Genomic DNA, 15,154 nt, shown 5'->3' with positions numbered 1-15,154 from the left:
GCCGTCCTTCGACCTCCTCGACGACATCCGCGCGGCCACATCCACTGACAAGGAGGCTGCACGGCTCCTGGACGGGGGCCTCAATGCGCCCTGGCACACCGACGCAGGGCTCCTTCTCCACGGCAAGCGCATCTTCGTGCCCTCTCAGCACAACCTACGCTAGCGAGTGCTCTCATTGGTCCATTCAGCTGGTCATGAGGGCGTCCAGAAGACCCTACAGCGTCTGCGCGCCGACTTCTACTTCCCCCATGACAGGCGGTTGGTACAGGAGTTCGTCCGTGCCTACCCCACATGCCAGTGCAACAAGACGTCGACGCAGCGGCCAGCGGGGCTGCTCCAGCCCCTCGAGGTTCCCGCCCAGGTGTGGGCGGACATCTCGATGGACTTCGTCGAGGGTCTGCCCAAGGTCGGCGGGAAGTCGGTCATCCTCACTGTGGTGGACCGCTTCTCGAAGTATGCGCACTTCATCGCCCTGAGCCACCCGTACACGGCTTCGTCGGTCGCCCGCACCTTCTTCGACGGCATCGTTCGGCTCCACGGCTTCCCGACGTCCATCGTCAGCGACCGGGACCCCGTCTTCACGAGCCACATGTGGCGCGACCTCTTCAAGATGGCCGGCGTCCAGCTCCGTTTGAGCACGGCGTTCCATCCTCAGACGGACGGCCAGTCGGAGATCGTCAACAAGGTGCTGGCCATGTACCTGCGGTGCTCCACGGGAGATCGCCCGCGAGCCTGGGTGGACTGGCTCGCGTGGGCGGAGTACTGCTACAACACCTCGTACCACACGGCGCTTCGGGCGACACCATTCGAGGTGGTCTACGGGCGGCCCCCGCCGACGCTTCTACCACACACCGCCGGCGTGGCCCAGACGGACGCGGCCGGCACGCTTCTCGGTGACCGCGACTCCTTCCTCGCCGACGTCCGCGAGCGTCTTCTTCAGGCTCGTTAGCACGCCAAGCACTACTACGACGTTCACCACCGCGAGCTGGAGTTTGTGGTGGGTGATTGGGTCTGGTTCCGCCTGCTACACAGGCCGACCCACTCGCTGGAGCGCCGTCCCAAGGGCAAGCTCGGCCCTCGATACGCAGGTCCGTTCCAGGTGATCGAGCGCATCGGGCAGGTGGCCTATCGCCTGCAGCTTCCAGAGGGGTCGCGCCTCCACAATGTCTTCCATGTGGGGCTGCTGAAGCCCTTCCACGGCGACCCCCCTGCGTCCACGCCGCCACTGCCGCCCATTCATGATGGCAGGGTGGTCTTGACTCCGGCTCGGGTGCGGCGGGCGCGCTTCCAGCATGGGGCCTGGGAGATCCTCGTGGAGTGGCAGGGGCTCCCTCCGGATGAAGCGACCTGCGAGCCACGGGAGTCCTTCATCGAGCGCTACCCCGACTTTCAGCTCGAGGACGAGCTGTTTCTCGAGGAGCGGAGAGATGTTACGGGCCAGGCCCAGCTGGCCCATGCGCCCAAACCGGCGCAGCTGCCGCCGATGATCACGTATCAACGCCGCCGTTGCACTAGTGGCTGAGATCTGCTTCTTTAGATATTTTAATTGTTTCCATAAATTAGTTGGTTTGTAAAAGGATATAAATGTTAGAGGAGTCAAGGGCGTATTGGGCCTTAGCCCATTAGGGTTAATTAGTCGCTTGCTTAGGGGTCAAGTAAACCTCTCTATATAAGGAGAGGAGATGTATCAATCTAATCAAGCAAGAGCAATCATATCGCTCGGCTTTCCTCACGGAGCCGGGAGACCCCCAAACCCTAGACGCCATCCCGTGAACAGTACTAGCGGTACTGTAGCGCCGCGGGTACTGTAGCGCAGCAGCCGCCGTCACTTCCTCCTCCACAATCCTCTCAATCCCACCTGCCTCCTTCCCCTTGCGCGACCACGGCGCCCAGAAGCCGTCGGGCGCGCATCATCCTCCGTCCTTCTTCCCACGCCTACAACCTGCGTCCACGCCTTGGTAGGGATCCAATTCCTAACAATACACAACTCTTTTGGTGAATCTCCACACCATCTTTGCTTGATGGCAACCATACTAGAATCCTTTTTTGGGTCATGTGCCAAGAAGTTGCAGGATATCATAACAGATGAGGCCATACTGATATTAGGTGTAAAAGAAGAGCTCACAGAACTGCAGAGAAGAATGGAGCTAATATGTCGCTTCCTAAATGATGCAGAGAAAAGAAGCATAAAAGAATCGGCTGTTAACAATTGGCTTGGTCAGCTAAGAGATGCAATGTATGACGCTGATGATATTATTGACTTGGCTAGAACTAAAGGAATCAAGCTATTGCCAGACCATTCTTCGTCATTATCAAACCAATCAAATGGATGTAGTGGTCTTTCCCTTTCCTCTTGCTTTTCCAATATCCAGACACGTCATGAGGTTGCTTTTAAGATTCGGAGTCTAAACAAAAGAATAGATAGCATTACAAAGGATAGGGTATTTTCATCACTCACCAATACACAACCAAGTGAAACTGTTTTAGCACCTAAACTCAGAAGAACTTCTAATCTTGTTGAACCCAATCTTGTTGGTAAGGAGATCATACATGCTTCTAGAAAAGTTGTAGATTTGGTTCTTGCAAACAAAGAAAAGAAGTCATACAAGATAGCAATTCTTGAAACGGGAGGAGTCGGCAAGACGACATTAGCTCAAAAAATATACAATGACCAAAAAATGAAGGGGTTTGTCAACAAACAGGCATGGGTTTGTGTTTCCAAGGACTATTCTGAAGTTGGTATTTTACAAGAGATTCTTCGAAACATTGAAGTGACGTACATGCATGATGAATCAACTGGAGAGCTCCAGAGTAGGCTAGAACAAGCCATTAAGGAGAAGACTTTTTTCCTCGTGTTGGATGATGTGTGGGAATCTAACCCATGGATAAATTTGCTAAGGATCCCGTTGTATGCTGCAGCCACTGGGATTATCCTACTAACGACTCGACTTGACAGTTTCTGTAGAAATTGGAGTGGACTATACACATCGAGTCGATTTGATGTCAGTGGATGTAGGGTGGGAGTTACTGTGGAAGAGCATGGGCATCAACGATGAAAATGAAGTGCAAAATCTACAAGGCGTAGGGATAGATATTGTTCATAGATGTGGTGGTCTTCCTCTTGCCATTAAGGTTATTGCTAGAGTTTTAGCTAGCAAAGATCAAACTGAGAATGAGTGGAAGAAGATTTTAGGAAAAGATGCTTGGTCCATGAGCAGACTTCCTAATGAAATAACAGGGGCTTTATATGTAAGCTATGAAGAGCTACCATCCCATTTGAAGCAATGTTTTGTCTACTGTGCTTTGTTTCCTGAAGATACAGTTATCTACCGTGATGTTATTATCAGGATGTGGGTTGCTGAAGGCTTTGTATACGAGGAAGTTGGACAGTTGCTTGAAGATATAGCAGAAAAATACTATTACGAGCTGATCTATCGGAACCTCCTCCAACCAGATCTTTCATTGGCTGACCATAGCAAATGCCAAATGCATGATCTATTAAGGGAATTCGCTCGTCATTTATCTAGAGAAGACTGCTTTGTTGGCGAACCTGAAGCAATAAACGCTAGTGTTATGAGTAAATTTCGACGTATTTCAGTTGTCACTACTAAGGATTCAGTTGTGTTCCTTGGCACGGAAAAGGATAAATATAAAGTAAGAACTTGGATAACTTCTTATACCAAGTCACTGAGAGTCGATGATGCAATATTTAGAAGATTCCCATACATTCGAATTTTGGATTTGACTAAGTCACATATAGAAAGTGTTCCCTCTTGTGTTGGACGCTTGATCCATTTACGGTTACTAGACCTTGATGGGACTGACATATCTTGTCTTCCCGAGTCCATTTGTTATCTTATAAACCTCCAGATATTAAATTTGCAGAGGTGTGGTTCATTGCACAGTCTTCCTTTAGGGATTACTCAGCTATGCAATTTAAGACGCCTTGGTCTTAGGGGCACAAAAATAGATCAGGTCCCAAGTGGGATAGGAGGACTAAAGTTTCTCAATGATTTACAAGGATTTCCGGTTGGTGGAGGCATTGATAATCGCACTAGAATGCAAAATGGATGGAACCTAGAAGAGTTGGGCACACTTATGGAGTTGAGGCGGCTTGATATGATTAAACTAGAAAGAGCAGGTCCTTGCAGTACTGATTCGTTGCTAAGAAACAAAAGGTGTCTAACATAATTAGTTTTAAGGTGCACTGAATCTACAGAGGCACAATATCCTGAAGATGATGTAATCAATATCGAGAAGACCTTTGAGTTGCTGATCCCTGCACACAACCTAGAAGATCTAAGTTTTCTGAATTACTTTGGTAGGGTGTTTCCAACCTGGCTAGATGCTGCCACCCATGTGCCTTCACTGAAATATTTATACTTCATAGGTTGCAAATCATGTTTGCATCTTCCACCAATTGGCCGTCTACCCAACCTGAAATTTCTGAGAATCGAAGGAGCAACTGCAGTTACCAAGATTGGACCCGAATTTGTTGGTTATGGGGTGGGCAATCTCAGATCAACAGAGGTAGTATCTTTCCCCAAGCTTGAAACATTGGTCATCGAGGATATGCCCCACTGGGAGGAGTGGACCTTTGCTGTTGAAGAAGAAGAAGCAACAATAGCGGGTAAAGACGGGGAAGAGGAAGGGGCTACCGCAAAGAGAAAAGGGGAAGCCCCAGCTCCAAAGATGCATGTGCTGCCACGCTTAAAGGTGCTGCAACTTGATTCCTGCCCCAAGCTGAGAGGTCTTCCTCAGCAGCTTGGTCAGGGGACCACCAGCTTGAAGAAGCTCCTATTAAGAGATGTGGGTAGCCTCAAGGTGGTGGAGAACCTAGCGTTCCTGTCAGAGGAACTTATACTTAATAGCTGTGGAGGGCTACAAAAGGTCTCAAGCGTAACCCTCTTAGCGACGCGCTACATCGGAACCCGGGTGTGGTGATAAATGGGTAAGGGCCGGGTCGCCATCCCCCCAAGGGCGCGTCGTATCATGATCTGGGTACGATGATAAGTGAGCAAGGGTCGGGTCGTCACCTGAATGGCGCGCTACATCTACGCCCGGGTGTAGTGAAAAATGAGCAAGGGTCTTCGCACTTCCCTCGACGGGTGCGAAGGGTAAGAAAGCTAGCCGAGCCAACTAGGATTCGTATAGGTAGCTGGAATGTAGGGTCCCTAACGGGTAAGTTGCGAGAGCTAGTAGATGTAGCAATTAGGAGACGTGTAAATATTCTATGCATTCAGGAGACTAAATGGAAGGGCCAGAAGGCGAAGGAGGTTGAGGATACTGGCTTCAAGCTTTGGTACACGGGAGCAACTCCGGGTAGGAATGGTGTAGGCATCTTGATTGATAGGAGCCTTAAGGACGAAGTCATAGAGGTTAGAAGGCAAGGCGACCGGATTATCCTAATCCGGTTGGTAGTTGGAGATTCGGTTTTGAATGTGATCAGTGCTTATGCCCCTCAGGTAGGTCTTAGTGAGAGCACCAAGATGCAGTTCTGGGAAGATCTAGATAGCATGGTTAGTACCGTGCCTACCAGCGAGAAACTCTTCATAGGAGGAGATCTCAACGGCCATGTGGGTGCGACTAATGTAGGGTTCGAGCGAGTGCACGGGGGTTTTGGGTATGGTAGCAGGAGTCAAGAGGGGGAGGATGTGTTGAACTTCGCGTTAGCCTAGGACTTGTTGATAGCGAATACCGTGTTTAAGAAGAGGGAATCCCATCTTGTGACGTTTCGTAGTGGACAACACTCGAGCCAGATCGACTTTATCCTTACTAGGAGGGAGGATAGATTGCTTAGATTGTAAGGTGATACCTGGGGAGTGTGTTGTCCCTCAACACAAGCTTGTGGTGGCGGACTTTCGTCTACGGGTACGTGTCCACCGGGACAAATGTGCCAAGATTGCGAGAACAAAGTGGTGGAAGCTTATAGGGGAAGCGGCACAAGCGTTTAAGGAAAGGATGCTAGGTGAGGGGCCTTGGAAAGAAAGAGAAGACACAGATGACATGTGGCTAAAGATGGCAACATGTGTTCGGAAGGTGGCCTCAGAGGTGTTTGGCGTGAGTAGGGGAGGCAAATAGGAGGGGAAAGACACCTGGTGGTGGAACGACGAGGTGCAAAGGGCTATTAAGGAGAAGAAGGAGTGTTTCAAGCGCCTCCATCTTGACAAGAGTGCAGCCAACATCGAGGGCTATAAATTAGCGAAGAGGGTTGTAAAGCGAGCTGTGAGTGTAGCAAGTGGTAAGGCGTATGATGACCTGTATCAGCGGCTAGGCATGAAAGAAGGGGAGAAGGACATTTATAGGATGGCTAGGATCCGCGAGCGGAAGACAAGGGACATCAACCAAATCAAATGCATTAAGGATGTGACAGATCGACTGCTAGTGAAGGATGAGGAGATCATGGATAGATGGAGGGAGTACTTCGACAAGTTGTTTAATGGGGAGAGTGAGAGCCCTACCCTTGAGTTAGATGACTCTTTTGACGATACCAACAGACGTTTTGTGAGGAGAATTCAGGAGGCAGAGATCAGGGAGGCTTTGAAGAGGATGAAGAGAGGTAAAGCGATGGGCCCTGATGGTATTCCCATTGAGGTATGGAGATGCCTAGGAGATAGAGCAATAGTATGGTTAACTAAGCTTTTTAATCTCATTTTTCGGTCAAACAAGATGTCTGAAGAATGGAGGAGAAGTATATTAGTACCTATCTTCAAAAACAAGGGCGATGTTCAAAGTTGTACTAACTACCGTGGGATTAAGCTGATGAGCCATACGATGAAGCTTTGGGAGAGGGTTATCGAGCATCGCCTAAGAAGAGTGACAAGTGTGACCCAAAACCAATTTGGGTTCATGCCTGGAAGGTCAACCATGGAGGCGATTTTCTTAATACGACAATTGATGGAGAGATATAGGGAGCAGAAGAAGGACTTGCACATGGTCTTCATTGACCTTGAGAAGGCATATGACAAGGTTCCGAGAAATGTCATGTGGTGGGCTTTGGAGAAGCACAAAGTCCCAACTAAGTACATTACCCTCATTAAGGATATGTACAAGGATGCGACGATGTTTGTCCGAACATGTGATGGTAACACCACTGATTTTCCTATTAACATAGGCCTACACCAGGGGTCAACATTGAGCCCTTATTTATTTGCTTTAGTGATGGATGAGGTCACAAGGGATATACAAGGTGAGATCCCTTGGTGTATGCTCTTTGCTGATGATGTGGTGCTAGTTGACGAGAGTAGGGCAGGGGTTAATAGGAAGTTAGAGCTGTGGAGACGCACGTTAGAGTCGAAAGGGTTCAGACTTAGTAGGACCAAGACCGAGTATATGATGTGCGATTTCAGCGCGACTAGGCATGAGGGGGGAGACGTTAGTTTAGATGAGCAAGTGGTGGTCCAGAATGATACTTTTCGGTATTTATGATCGGTGCTACAAAAGGATGGCGACATTGATGAAGATGTTAGGCATAGAATTTCAGCTGGCTGGTTGAAATGACGGCAAGCTTCTGGCATCCTTTGTGACAAGAGGGTGTCACAAAAGCTAAAAGGCAAATTCTATAGGACAGCAATTCGTCCGGCGATGTTATACGGTGCTGAATGTTGGCCTACAAAAAGGCGACATGTGCAGCAACTGAGTGTAGCAGAGATGCGGATATTGCGGTGGTTTTGCGGGCACACAAGGAGGGATAGAGTCCGGAACGAAGTTATTCGGGATATGGTCGGGGTGGCACCAATTGAGGAGAAACTTACTCAGCATCGGCTGAGATGGTTTGTACATGTCCAACGAAGGCCTCCTGAGGCGCCGGTGCGTAATGGGGTTCTTAAGCGGGTCGATAATGTAAAAAGGGGTAGAGGTAGACCTAAACTGACGTGGGATGAGTTGGTTAAGAGAGATCTTAAGGATTGGAATATCTCTAAAGAGATAGCTTTGGATAGAAGCGCTTGGAGACTAGCTATCAATGTGCCTGAACCTTGAACTTATTTCTTTCGGGTTTCATCTCTAGCCTACCCCAACTTGCTTGGGAAAAAAGACTATGTTGTTGTTGTCGTCGTCATCAGAGAGGTGCGAATTACCAATTGTTCAAATCTAAGGCGTGTTGTGGAGTTGGGTGGTCTGGAGCAGCTATGGCTAGACGAGGATATGAAGGACCTCTCTTCGCTGTGGGTGCCCAAGCTTCAACGGCAACGCCAACAACTCCATGGTGAAGACCTGGAGGTGTACACATGGCCTAGAGAGTGAGAGGCATCAGGTTGGGTGGGCCGCAGGAGCTTCAAGGTATGAACAAAACTGGTTGGGCATTAATTTAGCCATACGTTTTTAACTCTAGCATGCCTACGAGCTCCTTTAATTGTTTTGGCTGTCCATTTAATGCTAGTACGTAAATTTTTTTTCCTTCCTGATATTCATTCATACATCTTTCAGGGGAAGGATGAGGACGGCTAGCTGAGACATCATGGTTTCTCTGTTTTTGGGTTTCTTCATATATATGCGTGTCGGAATGAATAGTACTAGTATGATACTACATGTAGTATGCTCCTACTGGCTACTGGAAGGTTGCTTTGTTAAGTTCTCTATTACTTGTGTTGTTTACAAAACAAGCTATGCTATGCTTGTATCCCACAGGGTGCATGACCTGGACTGCTATGTCGAGCTATAGCGGCGCACCGTCTAAGAGAATTGTTTCGTGGTGTTCGCATGGCGTGCATGCTTTCTGGTGGAAGGAGATGGAGAGATTAATCAAGAACCACAAATGCTTCCTTCTGTTCTGCATTGTGTGCACATGCGTGTCGGAATAAATGGAAGCAGTAGATGTACAGTATTTGTAGCGTGCCTAAATAAAAAAGTAAGCAGGTGTGTATGAATTTTTATTACTGTGAAGAACTATGGCTGCTGTTTGTTATTCTCCGACGCTGCATTCAGGCTTAATGCAAGCTGTTATATGTGATGCGTGCTCATGTTTTGTTACCGCCGAGTTCTCAGTATTCTTTTTTTATTACAGCTCTACTATATAGAAGCCTCTAATTGACCAGTACAAAACGGAATGAAAAGCGATCTAGCAGTAATGCAAGCAGCGTGAGACTTGCCGTTATGCCGCCGGTGACATGCATATATATGCAGCAGCAGAGTGAGCGTTGAGCCATGACTCGTGAGGAATACAATGAAGTCACTACCAAAACGAACAGTCCACAACCTTTATTGATCGACATAGCAACAACCATCAGGTAGAAAATATATACAATGGCAAGTGTACATCAGCCATAGCTGCACCACTAAATAAGACGACAGCAACACAAGTATGTGATTGACTGGAAGAGACGGACTGAACAAATAGTCCCACCACGCACAGACAGAGAATAGAACGAAACAATCAAAAACAAGAATAGTACGTACGTAGAACCTCCGCTTCTCAGAGTAGTGCACCATGCATTGGTCCGTCAAACATTGTTCTTATTGCCGGTTCCCATCCCAGCAGGTGATGCAGCCGGTGTCGTGGTGCTGGTGGCGCCCATGTCTCCTACTACGTAGGGGTGGTAAAGGACCCAACATTTTGAACTAGAAAATCTAAGGACCGGGTTCTAAAAGAGCCGGGTTCTAATCTTATGTAATTTTGAACTAAAAATTTTAAGAGTCTTATTGGACTGTGAAGAGGTTGCTAGGGCCATGATCCGTTACCACCCTACTCCTAGCCCTAGCACGTGCTGCCCCGTCCTCTGCAGCCTCTCGGCCAATGTCTCCATTCCCATGTTCGGACAATAGCATCCAGACGTAGGATAGGTACTCTCCACCTTTGCGGCTTTGCCCAGGCTCTTGGCATGAAAGTATCCAAGGCATCTACCGGCAGAGAAGCAAAGCATCTCCACCCACACGCCCTGGATCACCTCCCACATCCTCTTCTCCCCCTCTTCGTCCCTGAGTTTAAGCAACTCTGTGGTGACACGTGTGAGCTGGAAATTGTTCTTTGGAAATTGTTTACCCTTTAGTCCGACCGCTTCCTTTACACCATCATCCGTGAAACTATTCCAGCAAAATTCCATAGCAGGAATATGTTTCAATTTCACCTTGCTGAGCTTGGGGCACCTTGGCGCTTGGTAAACGACGGAGGCGGCGCCGGCAAAGTCATCCTCCGTCGCTCCGTCTCCGTCTCGGGTACCTCGTCTGCTGAGCTGTCTTGGCAACGAGTTTTGGCTTCTGGACAAACTAGAAATTTCTTCCGGCCATAAACAAACGCTTAATTGGTGCAGACGTGTGCGGTTTATCGTGCTGAGAGTACTGAGCGTGCATGCCGTTGTCATCGGCCACATGGTTTAGTCGCCCCATTGGCCAGTAGTCTGCAGAGCACGGACAAGACGCAGTCCGTGGCGCCTCAGCCAAGGAATAATTCGGCCAGCACAGCGCCAAGGAAATAAGCTCAGATTCATCCGTAAGTTCACTTCATGAAGGCTTTAGATTTATTTTTAACCATTTTCTTCTTCTTTACTCTCCTCTGTTCATGCCTGATTTGCAAGTCTTGATTGTTGTCCCCTTTTCTTTCAGATCGAAAAGAAAGTGAATATTGCATCGACCCATACTTGATCTCCATTTTCGCCACACAGATGTCATCTCCTCTAGGTCAGCGCTCCTTGTGGTAAACTTCTGCTGCCCAAGGCTCAATGTTGTCCAGTGGAGATTCCCTCATAAACACATGGCTAATTTGGATGTTATTATCACAGAGGTAGCAGAAGTTTGATGTTGCACAGTACACCCGTTTCTGTAGGACAACTGGTTGAAGAGATTCCGGTGGCAGCAAGACAATTTACATAGAGACAATAAAATCTCCACATGAGCAGTCTGACCAGTGCCTTTCCATCAGTTGTGGCAACACCACCTGTGTTTGGTGGAGGAGATTTTATTGCCAAATTTGGAGGAGACCGCCAAATTTGGCAATAAAAATATGTAACACTTTTAATACCATTATGTTGTTGCAATCATCAAATGCCCATCAAAAGCTAGACTAACCCGGTTCTGCCGTTTTCTGTCTCACTTTGGTGCAGCCCAAAGTTTGAGGCAATAACAGATCTGTGATGCCCTTAGATATTCTGGGCCGCACGCGCGCTATACAGGAGGAGAAGAAACTTACAAGGATTCCCCTAGTAACGGCAAGCGAACCAGGAGCAGCCAGCTTTAGAATCGAGTAGGTCCCCTACTCGAATTGTAGTCTGGAGAGGCGTCCTCAGCGACGGACCGGGCCCAAGTGCCCTAGAAAGGGACGCCTGGGAGGGTGAGAGCCCCGTCCGGCCCAGACCCTGTCGCGCCATGAGGCGCCGTCAACGAGTCCGGTTGTTTGGGAATGCAACCCAAATCGGGCGGTAAACTCCGTCCAAGGCTAAATACAGGCGAGAGACCGATAGCGAACAAGTACTGCGAGGGAAAGATGAAAAGGACTTTGAAAATAGAGTCAAAGAGTGCTTAAAATTGCCAGGAGGGAAGCGGATGGGGGCCGGCGATGTGTCCCGGTCGTATGCGGAACGACTTCTGCTGGTCCTCCCATCGGCTCGGGGCGTGGACTATTGTCGGCCGCGCCGGCAGCCTAAGCCCGGGGACCTTAGGTGCCTCCGGCAGCCGACATCGGCACGGCCGGTCTCCGCGCACCGCAAGGCGCGCCCCTTGGGGCGCTGCGCTGCAACGGCCTGCGGGCTCCCCATCTGACCCGTCTTGAAACACAGACCAATGAGTCTGACATGCATGCGAGTCGACGGGTTCTGAAACCTGGGATGCGCAAGGAAGCTAACGAGCGGGAGGCCCTCACGGGCCGCACCTCTGGCCGACCCTGATCTTCTGTGAAGGGTTCGAGTTGGAGCACGCCTGTCGGGACCCGAAAGATGGTGAACTATGCCTGAGCGGGGCGAAGCCAGAGGAAACTCTGGTGGAGGCTCGAAGCGATACTGATGTGCAAATCGTTCGTCTGACTTGGGTATAGGGGTGAAAGACTAATCGAACCATCTAGTAGCTGGTTCCCTCCGAAGTTTCTCTCAGGATAGCTGAAGCCCCTTACGAGTTCTATCGGGTAAAGCCAATGATTAGAGGCATCGAGGGCGCAACGTCCTCGACCTATTCTCAAACTTTAAATAGGTAGGACGGTGCGGCTGCTCCGGTGAGCCGTGCCACGGAATCGGGAGCTCCAAGTGGGCCATTTTTGGTAAGTAGAACTGGCGATGTGGGATGAACCGGAAGCCGGGTTACGGTGCCGAACTGCGCGCTAACCTAGAACCCACAAAGGGTGTTGGTCAATTAAGACAGCAGGAAGGTGGTCATGGAAGTCGAAATCCGCTAAGGAGTGTGTAACAACTCACCTGCCGAATCAACTAGCCCCGAAAATGGATGGCGCTGAAGCGCGCGACCCACACCCGGTTTCCCGCTAACGCACATATGGAAGGTGATCAGGTGCCTTGGCAGCCACTCCTCCTCGAAATGCACCTGGACGGGAGCCAGGCCAGGTTCGGCCGACCCCACCTGGCAGGCCCTCGTCCTTATCCTTCTCTGGCATGCTGACATGTGGGCCCTGATATCTTTCCTTATATGCATTATGCGTGGCGCGCCCGTTTGCTCCGCCAGATGGGCACTCTTTGTAATGGTGCGTGTTGTCGCTCACTAACGATCGTTTCCAGGCGTCAACTTGATCAGAAAATCATGAGACTTTGCATTTCTTACACGCATACTTATCCAATAAAGTCCCTAAACCACACTTGCAAGTTTTGTGCGAACAGGTTGAAAGTGAACCGACCGCCTAAGAGGGGGTGGGGGGGAGTGAATTAGGACTTAACCAATTTTCGATTCCTCTAAGGGCTACTCAAATTGCACCACTTGCCACACTAAGCAGAACCTATTTACGTTATGAACGGTACAAAGGTGGTTTTGTTGAGTGTGTCTACTCTACCGATAGCATACAAGCAACCTACAAATCAAGTCTAGAACATTTCTACTCTAGACAAGCATACAACAATTGCAAGTATGAAAGTGCGGAAGTAAATGCATAGAATAAAGAGAGGGATAGAGGAGGCAAACTCCCGGAGACGATAACACGTGGATTTATCCCGTGGTATCAGGGAGGCAAACAACCTCCCCACTAGTCCACGTTATACGAGTCCCTCTCGAGGGCCCCGTGCGTTGATCCTCTTCGAGGTCAAGCAACCTTTGTTCACGCGAGGACGAAGGTCACCGCAATGCGGCCGGGGTGATCCTTGATGAAGGATTAATTCTGCATCCGGGAACCGCCTAGCCACCCAATGCCTTGGGCTGCGTCTTCCCGAGCCGTTTCCACTAGTGTAGAGCTTTGGACAAATCGCCGAGGGCCTCCCTCCCTCTCACAAGTTGGTGGCGACCCCTCCTCCCGGAGGATCTCGCGAGATTACAAACCGCACACCTACAAGTGTTGTGCTCTCAAGCACAGATGAGACACGCAGGTCTCAATGGGTGTATGAGGGTGTCACAACTCACACTCTAATGCTCTAAGGCTCTAGAATGCTGTTGGAGCAAAATCGCGCCAAACACTAAGGATAGTCCTAGAACCCTTCTCCCGCGGAGAAGAAGGATCGCTAGGGGTTCTAGTTGACCAAGGGCCAAGCTAGGGCAGCAATTGGATGAGAAAACAGAGAATTGGGGACTAGGATTAGTCGAATAGCATGGAGGGAGTCGAGATCAAGGACTGGGTTTAGAGAAGGGATTGGGGAATCAAGAGAAATTGGGGATTTAGGGTTTAGAGATGCAAAAATAGTAAATTGATTGGTTGTATGTCGATTAGATTGCCTTGAGTTTCTAGCGAAATTTTTGGAGGCTGTTGAAGGTCTCTTCCAGGTCAGTAATGAATTGATCCTGGGTCTTGGTTTTGATGACAACATCGTCGACATAGGCTTCAACATTGCAATGTAGCTGGTCGGCAAAGCATAGCTGTATCGCACGCTGGTAGGTAGCACCAGCGTTCTTCAACCCGAAAGACATGGTCTTGTAGGCGTATGCCCCGTAAGGGGTGATGAAGGCTATCTTGATTTGGTCTTCTTCTTTCAAGGCTATCTGATGATACCCTGAGTAGCAGTCGAGAAAGGATAACAGGACACATCCTGCTGTAGAGTCGATTACTTGATCAATACATGGTAGCCCGAAAGGATCCTTTGGGCAATGCTTGTTTAGATCTGTGTAGTCGACGCACTTCCTCCACTCGTTGTTGTTCTTCTTCTGGACGAGTACAGGGTTAGCCAACCACTCGGGGTGGTAGACTTCCTTGATAAACCCTGCTGCAAGTAGTTTCGCCAGCTCTTTCTTGATGGCTTCTCGCTTGTCTGGTGAAAAACGCCGCAACCATTGCTTATTTGGTGTGACTTTAGGGTCGACCTTCAAGGCATGCTCGATCAACTCCTTGGGCACCCCTGGCATATCCATTGGTTTCCACGCGAATACGTCTCAGTTGGCCCTAAGGAAGTTGATGAGCTCGAGTTCCTATTTATCGTCTAAACCTGCTCCAATGATGGCGGTTTTGGATCGTCTCCCTCTTGTAGCTGGATAGTCTTGGTGCCCACGTCACCAGTTGGTTTAACCGATGATTGGCTTGGCTTCTTGGAAGGCATTGACTCCTTGAGTGAGAGTTCCTTAGCAGCAGCAAGTATTTCACTGACAGAGCTAGGAACCCGGATTGTGGCAGCATGATCTATTGCTTCCTTGTCGCACTCGAAGGACTTGAGGAGGTCTCCACGTAAGGAAAGTACTCCTGTGTTACGCGACATCATGAGGAGAAGGTACACGTAATGTGGTATTGCCATGAACTTGGCTAACGCTAGTCTTCCCAAGATAGCATGGTAGGAAGATTCGAAGTCGGCTACTTCGAACTTGATGTACTCCGTCCGGAAGTTCTGTTCTGTGCCAAATGTGACCGGAAGGGTGACCGAGCCAATTGGGGTGGAAGAATTTCCGGGGACGATGCCGTAGAACAGGGCCTTGCTCAGAGTGAGTAGACTCATGTAGTTAAGGCCCATCTTGGCTAGTGTACTTGCGAAGATCAAGTTGAGCCCGCTTCCGCCGACGATGGGTACTCGAGTAAGCTTGGAGCCTTGGACGACTGGGTCGAGTACTAGCGAGAACTTTCCGGGTTCAGAGAAGCTGTTCCATTGATCTTCTCTGG

At 49.4% G+C, this 15,154-nt stretch overlaps 1 long non-coding RNA gene and 2 pseudogenes across 1 annotated transcript; 2 read left to right on the top strand and 1 right to left on the bottom strand.

Moving 5' to 3' along the window:
- The first annotated feature begins 1,985 nt into the window (after positions 1-1,985).
- LOC120678371 lies at positions 1,986-5,006 on the top strand (annotated as a pseudogene).
- Positions 5,007-8,058: 3,052 nt separating this feature from the next.
- Positions 8,059-8,905, top strand: LOC120680186. Its single transcript, XR_005677507.1, has 2 exons — positions 8,059-8,280; positions 8,428-8,905. It is a non-coding gene; the product is annotated as an uncharacterized LOC120680186 (long non-coding RNA).
- A 1,710-nt stretch (positions 8,906-10,615) lies between these two features.
- LOC120678158 lies at positions 10,616-11,725 on the bottom strand (annotated as a pseudogene).
- Positions 11,726-15,154: the final 3,429 nt, after the last annotated feature.

This window comes from Panicum virgatum, chromosome 6N, assembly GCF_016808335.1.
Source record: "Panicum virgatum strain AP13 chromosome 6N, P.virgatum_v5, whole genome shotgun sequence".
Classification (NCBI taxonomy): domain Eukaryota; kingdom Viridiplantae; phylum Streptophyta; class Magnoliopsida; order Poales; family Poaceae; genus Panicum; species Panicum virgatum.
This window is presented reverse-complemented; position numbering and strand designations above follow the sequence as displayed.